A 9,028-nucleotide genomic window follows, 5' to 3' on the forward strand; every position below is an offset into this window, starting at 1 on the left:
GCGAGCCACTGTACATTCGAGCAGAACCAGAGGATCCGGTTGCCCTCATCTCAGCCCACCAAAAGTTGTCTAATGATCCCACAACTTCCTTGAGATTTATGGACCAACAGGCCCAGGCAATAGCCCACTTTGAAGACATGGAAAGATTATTGGGAGAAACTGCTGCCCAAGCATGCACACGCAGGTGTAATACCTTGGCACATAGTTTGAAGATCCGGGAGTACCATACCCCAACCCGGATGAGGGAAGCATTGGAAAGAGTGAACCTTTACAAGAAATCCATGCAAAGACTTCAGGCCAGCTGGATTGGCCTTAAACTCAGCCCACCATTGCTGCTAGGATTGGCTGAAGGTAGTACAGAGAAAGATGACAATGCACAATGGGAAAAGGTGGACAAAACAACCGGGTTTCATATCAACAAAGAGGACATCACCACAGAAGCTTGGGATGTAAGGGGAGCAGTGAAAGCCATGAAGGATGAGGATCTTGACTGAGTTGCTCAAGGATGAGCAAATGGTTTAGCTGGGGGGTGATGATGAGCTCCAATTTTTGGTACAATTTGGGCTCATTTTGGCCTATTTTACTTGCTCAAACCATTCACCTTTTATTGCTTATGCATGCATTTCTTAGTTTATTCGTGTTGTTTGTAGGAAGAAGGGTAGACATGTTATCTACGTGATTAATGCATGATGCTTTCAGGTTTTTGGCATTAAAAGGGAGAAAAGACCACGAGAAAGGAGACAAAGAGATAGTGAGGTGGCACTGCTGGTTTTTAGGAGAGGATGTCCACAGTCTTGGGACCTTCCTCGTGATTCCCACCGTAGCTCCGAGCTCCAACCAATCTCCCCACCGAGCATAGAGGCAGCCAACTGTTCTACAGGAACAACAGTTATAACTGTTCTACAGGATCACCAGTTTAACCTTCAGTTGGACAGCCGAGTTCCTCAAATCAAGGAAACCTATTGGATTATCATTTTGCATAAATACTGAGGCCGTAGCCTTGAATGGGAGCTTTTTGAACTTTTGCATTACTCTTGTAATTTTGAAGTACGAGCTACAGCTCGACGCTAGTTCTTGTTGTAAGCCAGTTTTGGCATGACATCAGATTTTTGGTTATGAATAAAGAAGGCAGATTTTGATCTCATTCTGAATTGCTAAGGGAACTATAGCTCTCAGGTTAGGGCCCAACCTGAGAGCCATAGATCCCCTCTGTTTTATTGTTATTTACTTTTCGTTTCAGCACTTTAGTTCATTGCTTTACCATGCAATTCGAAATTACAGGTTTGCTGAGTTAGTTTTATGAATTTAAGTGAGTTTAGCTTATGGTTGAAATGCTTTTAGTTGCTTAGTTAGATTAGCAGGTTGATAATACATCGGAGCTCCAAGGAAAACGGTTGCGAAAGCCTCCAATGCCATCTCTGTTTGGAGATTGGAGTGCAGCCTATTCCAACCACAAAAATACGCATTTCTTTACTTTATGCTTGCTGCAACACAGTCACGGTTATGTTAGATTCTTTCATGTACTTCACACTTGCACCACACACCTTCATCACAACTTCATGCACATTTCTCTTCACGCTTTGGATTGCTGTTCATTGAGTTCATAGCACAAATAGCCTAGGTTAATGAATCTTTGTCTTAGTGACAGTCATAAGCCATTTGTTTCATTTACACTGCTCTTCCTCGTTCCATTACCTTCTCCTTCATCTTGATCACGCATGCAACCACATCCTTGACCTCTGCTCCGCTCTGTTATCTCCCAAATTCCTCCACTCCTCACGTAACTTCATTCTCTAGACCTTTCGTTGATATAGCCCTCCATCTTCCAACCTACTCCCTACACTCGTTCCCCATCCTACTCCTCCACTCCTGAGCCATCACCAGCCTTATCCCTACCTTACATATCTCCCCCTACCATTCCATCACTCCACCATCACTTCAAACACCCACAGTAGGTCATCCTGTAGCAATTTGTAGACTTCCTGTAGAAACCTCTGAGTTTCCTGTAGGATCCCCTGCAGACATCCTGTAGGAGGCCACTCACTCGGTTGCTGAGCCTCTGAACATGAGGAACCTTTGTGGACGGATGCTAAGGATCCCTGGGGACCTCTCCTAGCCTCCCCAACCTTTCCCACGCTTTCCTTCCTTCTACATCACATCTGCACAACCAAACCCTAATAAGCACAAAATCACAATCACTCCATCCACTTAAAGAAAAAATACAAAAACATGTCTTTTAAGATGCAAGCAGCTTAGATTTATGCATTTTCACTTATTAGAGGTAATGGCAGCATTGGTAGAGGTTTCATTCACATTCTTTGCATCATAGAGGTTAGACTAGTCAAATTAGGGTTTCCTAGGGTTTCTATGCTTTGATTTGCTTTCAGTTCATTTTTGTCAAGTAGATTAGTTTTCTTTGAGATATCTTTTGTCCATCATTTAGCAAGCTTCTTCTGAGAGCCTATAGAAGTTGGCTTGAGCCCTAGCGGACTTGTGCCAGCTGACCAAGTGACAGCTGCGACAAGAGCTAGTACTTGTGCATATAGCACCGTCGCTTCCAAGTTTGTACAAACTACCGGGTTGATAAAATTAAGAGACAGGAAGCCCCAGGAGTTGTAGCAGTATTGCTACAATACTGGAGCTCACCAAGGGCATCCAAATATCACCCTTGGATAATTGATTGCTAGCATCTTTACAACAATTTTTGCTCACTGACTTGATACTTGTCTCAGCGGAGTTTTCCTTGAGGGTCTTTTGCCCAACACTTTGCCTTAAGGTAAAAGTGTGTATGTGTTGTTGTATGTAATCTTGATCTTCCATATTATCAATACAAGGAGATATAGATCCACCAGTTGAATATGCAATAAGTGTGAAATCAGACAACTCAAACTGTTCACACTTTGTGTTTTCATTGAAGTTGGCTAATGTTGCATTTTCTTCATCAAAATTTGTCCATATTTGTCCATACTGTTGTATTTTCTTTTTCTACATTACAACTTTCATCCACACTGGCCCCTGAATGTGATTTCTCCTCATTCATTTCTTCAACCATATCCTCGTTATACATCATATTGGACAATCATCATTCTAGTATAGAACAACCTCTAGATGTTATTGGTGAATAATTATAGTTAATGGGTTCTCATGTAACGATTCCAAATAGCAATGGAACAACATATAATTTGAATCACTCAAGTAATGAATCTCAATTTAACAACATTATAATATAATTATATTCTACCATAAATACACATCAAGAATTCTTTGCCTCGTAGATTTCAGCACCCATGTATTTGATGGATTTATGGGAATGAAGGGAAATTGGAAAGCCAATGATCTCCTACAGTTATGTATGGCCTTGTCTAGTAACCATGGCCTCTTAGACAACCAAGATTGAGCTCCAACTCACCCCAGCAAATGAAAATAATGCTTAGCGGAGAGGGAAACGACTCTAGTAAGTAGAAATCCACCCAAGAACGCTTAACAACACTCCAGGTAAGGAGAGAGAAATTTTTAATAGTTGTACAGAAACCAAATTAGCAACGACTTGAGGAAATGCAACAACTCTAGAACCATGGAAGTTGATCTCTAACTCAACAAGAAAGTGGATTATGAGCAACTTAGAGCTGATGCATTTCATAGAGCATCAATCAATCAATAGTTTCTGAATGATGCTAATAGAAATTCAATGGAGAGTTTTTTATTTTAGCCATGAGCACAAAGACAGGAAGCACATATAATATAACTAAGGAGTAATAATGATGATAACTCATACACCATAAGTTTATTATATCTGAGGAACATATATTAGATGAGAGCCTAGCACATCGCCTTCATTGCAAAAGAGAGATGTCCATGTGAAAATTAACCCTCGCTCCATGTGAGACTATTGCAGCATAGCTGCTATGGGAAAATGAAGGAATTGGTCATGGCAGTTAAACATTGAATTGAACTAGTTTCAGTGTTGTCCAATTAGGGCTATCATATCTTGTCACAGGCAAAGATTGCAGGACATTTCAATATTACAAAGGCAACAATCCAGGCATAGTCACGCTTTGTTAAGTCAAAGCTCATGGAGAATGATATCTAGGTGTTTTAGCTTATAATAGACCTCTTTTGCGTAGCAACCAAGAAAGTGAAAAAGCTCGAAGTCTGTAATCCAACGAGAGAATAAAAACTGAGGATAAAAAGAAGTCTACAACACTTGAAGAAACCGAAGTCTGTGACTAAGTCGAATCTCAATCTAAAGCTATATATTTGTAGCAAGATCTGAATATTTGTGGTAAAGAGTCAAGGTTTTGCTGTAGTAGCCAAAGATCAGTAATAGAAGGAAAAGAGTCTGTAACTGGAAGTCAGTGTATTATAATAAGAGATTAAACCTGTAATAAGGATGTAGAAATTCAGAAGTTGCTTCTAACTTTGACTAGGCAGAGACTCAACTATTGACCTTGACTTAAAGAGGAGGGCTGACTTGGAGGGACTCTTTGGTCTTGTGTTGGATATCTCATTTTGAATAAATTCAATAAGAGGAGGATTGTTGGGATTTCCCCTATTGAGAGGTTTTTCCCTGGGTTGAAAGCCTAAATCTCCGTGTCTCATACTTCTTTGTGTTCTTGGAAGGACAATTTGTGTAATTACTTAATGAAAGAGAAATATTAACTAACAAAGAAAAGAATACTTATATAGGAGCTTACTTCCAACTATGAAGGAATGCAATGAGGACATAAAATTTGTAAATCTTAAACTTGGCTAGGCCACTGCACCTCCAAAAACTTGACTCATTAAGCCATCAACTAGAAATCTTCTGTGGAACTCCAAAAACAAATGAATTAGAATGAATTATCAACCAAAATATAGGGCCTTTACACTTTACATTTGACAATCTATTGCAGTATGAATATTGAGGTCACAACTACTCATTTATATTGCACTGTTGTAAGAAAGGATGATCATATTTTATATATTTCGTCTAGTAAGGACTGCACTTCATCATTGCCAGCTCTAACCAAGGTTTCATGTTCCCATTGTAATTAACAACAACTTCATTTTCAATCTCTAAACAGTCCACGCTAGGATTATATCCTAAACCCAGCACATGCCAAGACTTGTCCAAAGGATGGGTCAAGCCATAAAACGTTCAATCTAGGGGGTAGTGTTCCAAGCTTCCACAACACTCTATCCTCATTCTGACATACAATAAAAGAAAAATTTAGAAATCGAACAAAGAAAAACCCATTAAGTTTTCTAGCTAATTACTTTAGATTTACTTCAAATACTTTAAAGTAAGCATCACAGGAATTAACATAAATAAACCACACTACACACTTACCGTGTTCTACCACTTGTGATATATTCCAATTATATCTTGTTTCTCCCAGTCTTTTAGATCAAATACATTCATCCGATATGCCCAACCACAAGAATTAAGATCAAAGTGCTTGGCTATGTGCGGATTGGAAAAATTAAGGTATTTGTCAAACCGGCGAAAGCTTTCTCCACAAGTTTCCACTGAACCATTAACCTTTCCATGAAGATCTAGTGACCACAAGGGCATCAAATCTTTCTGCACCATAATATCATCATCCAAGAAAAGGATCTTGCCCATTTTGGGATAAACTTGTGGAAGATAGACATGAAGATGATTTAACATGGATAAATATTTTGGATTTATATATTTCAAATTGGAGGAACGTGCTGAGAGTGTAGTCGAGTGATCTGCCTTGAAATAATACTCTTTCATAGATGTGGATTCAATTTGGCGAAGCACAGGGCAATAAGAGGAATTGATCCATTTAAAATCATCAACATTTTCTACATGTATCACTGCTTTCCCTGGGGGATTAAATAAAAACCACATTTTCATGGCCCCAAAATTTAACTTGTCTGTGATGAGATGAAATACATGTTTCTCAGATTCCTGCAAACACATGTAAATCACCTACAATGAGATCCAAATATTAAATGTAAAATGCAGCAAAACTGTTGGACTTCCAAACTTTAGAGTAATTTAAATTAATAACACTTCACCTTAGCATTCATGACAGTTGAATTCACAACCACAGATGCAGCCAATACATTGTCAAAAAATAATGCATAGTGATAAAGAGTCAGATCCTCGAACTTGTCCTTTTAGCAAATTATCGCTTTTCAAGAGGAAGAAAGTAATAATTTATTGTCAATAGCATGGACAGACAGTGCAATCCCTTGGGAACAGACTTTGTTGCCACCTGACTTAAAAGTTTACTTTGCTTTTCCAAGGTCCTTACTTGCTTGTTTGCAGACTGAAGCATGGCTTGCAACTTCGTTGTTACTATCGCACAGCCATAAAATTGTTCTCTAGCCTTGGATAGGACATGACACATAGCCTTCATCTTCTTAGGTGCACTGAAACATTCATATCAATTATCGGTCATGAAAAAGAGAATGAAAAGAAGAAAGATTGACACACAGACTGCAACTTTAAAAGAAACAAAGGATATGAACACCAAATGCAAATGGAAGCACTTACTACTCTTGATTTAGAAGCAGCCAATGCGAAAATCTAGGGGGTAGTGTTCCAAGCTTCCACAACACTCTATCCTCATTCTGACATACAATAAAAGAAAAACTTAGAAATCGAACAAAGAAAAACCCATTAAGTTTTCTAGCTAATTACTTCAGATTTACTTCAAATACTTTAAAGTAAGAATCACAGGAATTAACATAAATAAACCACACTACACACTTACCATGTTCTGCCACTTGTGATATATTCCAGTTATATCTTGTTTCTTCCATTCTTTGAGATCAAATACATTCATCCCATATGCCCAACCACAAGCATTAGGATCAAAGTGCTTGGTTATGTGCAGATTGGAAAAATTAAGGTATTTGTCAAACCGGCGAAAGCTTTCTCCACAAGTTTCCACTGAACCATTAACCTTTCCATGAAGATCCACTGACCACAATGGGGTCAAATCTTTCTCCACCGCAATATCATCATCCAAGAAAAGGATCTTGTCGAGTTTGGGATAAACTTGTGGAAGATAGAAACAAAGATGATTTAGCATGGATAAATATTTTGGATTTATATATTTCAAATGGGAGGAACGTGTTGAGAGTGTAGTCGAGTGATCTGCCTTGAAATAATACTCTTTCATAGCTGCGGATTCAAGTTGGTGAAGCATAGGGCAATAGGAGGAATTGAGCCATTTAAAATCATCAACATTTTCTACATGTATCGCAACTTTCCTTGGGGGATTAATTAAAAACCACATTTTCATGGCCCGAAAATTTAACTTGTCTGTGACGAGATGAAATACATGTTTTTGAGATTCCTGCAAACACAAGTAAATCACCTACAATGAGAACCAAATATTAAATGTAAAATGCAACAAAACTATTGGACTTCCAAACTTTAGAGTATTTTAAATTAATAACACTTCACCTTAGCATTCATGACAGTTGAATTTACAACCACAGATGCAGCCAATACATTGTCAGAAAATAATGCATAGTGATAAAGAGTTGGATCCTCCAATTTTTCCTTTTTAGGAAATTTCACTTTTCAAGGGAAAGCAAGTAATAATCCATGGTCAATCGCATGGATAGATAGTGTAGGCCCTTGGGAATAGTCTTTGCTGCCAGATGACTTAAACATGTACTTTGCTTTTTCAAGATCCTTACTTGCTCATCTGCAGACTGAAGCATGGCTCGCAACTTCTTTGTTACTGTCACACAGTCATAAAATTGTTCTCTAGCATTGGATAGGATATGACCCATAGCCTTGATCTTCTCAGGTGCACTGAAACATTCATATCAATTATCAGCCATGAAAAAGAGAATGAAAAGCAGAAATATTGACACACAGACTGCAACTTTAAAAGAAACAAAGGATATGAACACCAAATGCAAATGGAAGCACTTACTACTCTTGATTTAGAAGCAGCCGATGCGAAAACTATTACCTTTGAGGTAGATTAGAATCTGCATTAGCCTCACCCAATGTACGCTGACATTCTTTAATACGAAGCATCAATTCATGGTATAAATCAAGATTATTCCTAGCCTGGGAAATGCTTGAATACACCCTAGCCATGATCAGTTGGTTTCACATCAATCTAACAGTGGAGTCAGAATTCTCATTCTCATTCTCCTGCCTCTAAATGTTGTATTTTCCCAGGACAGCAGAATCTACCTCCTTGGAACGTTTAATTGCTCTGTTTTCAGGCTCAACTCATTTTTCTTCATCCTGTTGAATCAGCTCTGTTGACCTTTTCTCCATCCTCTTTTGTCTCAATTGTTGTAAGCATTAAACTACTATAAATTAAAGTACACTATGCTAAAATCTAAGATATATAAATTTTTTCTATTGGAGAAGTAACATTCAAAAAGGATTTTGGAAAATAATATAACAATTCCCTTTTCCATGAGAACAAAATGTAGCGATCTAGTGCAGCAAAGAATTTTACCCTCTGCAAAACTTTTGTTTGACTTTCTTCAAGCTGCAAATGGTCTGCATTACAACAACCATTGTCCTAAGAGTTTGACTAGACATTACCTTACAGCAGGCTACCAACATCATAGACCAGTTAACTAGGGAAAATCAAAACTTACCAACAAGATCCTTCTCTTTGACGTCTCGATGTTCACTTCTTATGTCATCCTGTTGAAACCTCATAAGAAGTTCTTCATCATTGGAAGTTTTTTTCTACACCTCATCATTCATTTTACCCCCCTCAGGATTTTCCTTGCCTTCTTCATTGAAGATCACACCATCTTGTTGCGAATGTAACTTTTCTAGGCTGTCTCCAGAAGTCGTTTGCCTCTGCTTGATGTGCACCGTTAGAAATAGAGAATCACCCCTGCCAATGTCAGTTTTCACTTCCTGCTTAATACAACCCTACTCAACTACATAGATCATCATCACATAGGTTTCCTTATATGTTCAATAGAGAAAATAACCAAAATCTTCACCAATCGTACCTCAGAGTTAGTAATATCCCTTTGGTTTACTTCGGAGGGCTTTTCTAATACCCATGAGGAAGAT

The 9,028-nt window shown here is 38.3% G+C and overlaps 1 pseudogene; it reads right to left on the reverse strand.

The window, feature by feature from the left end:
• Nucleotides 1–4,912: 4,912 nt before the first annotated feature.
• Nucleotides 4,913–8,086, reverse strand: LOC149212991 (polygalacturonate 4-alpha-galacturonosyltransferase-like; annotated as a pseudogene).
• Nucleotides 8,087–9,028: the final 942 nt, after the last annotated feature.

This window comes from Pinus tabuliformis, chromosome 1_1 (genome assembly GCF_031772625.1).
Source record: "Pinus tabuliformis cultivar Carrire ecotype Pingquan chromosome 1_1, CPIR1, whole genome shotgun sequence".
Classification (NCBI taxonomy): domain Eukaryota; kingdom Viridiplantae; phylum Streptophyta; class Pinopsida; order Pinales; family Pinaceae; genus Pinus; species Pinus tabuliformis.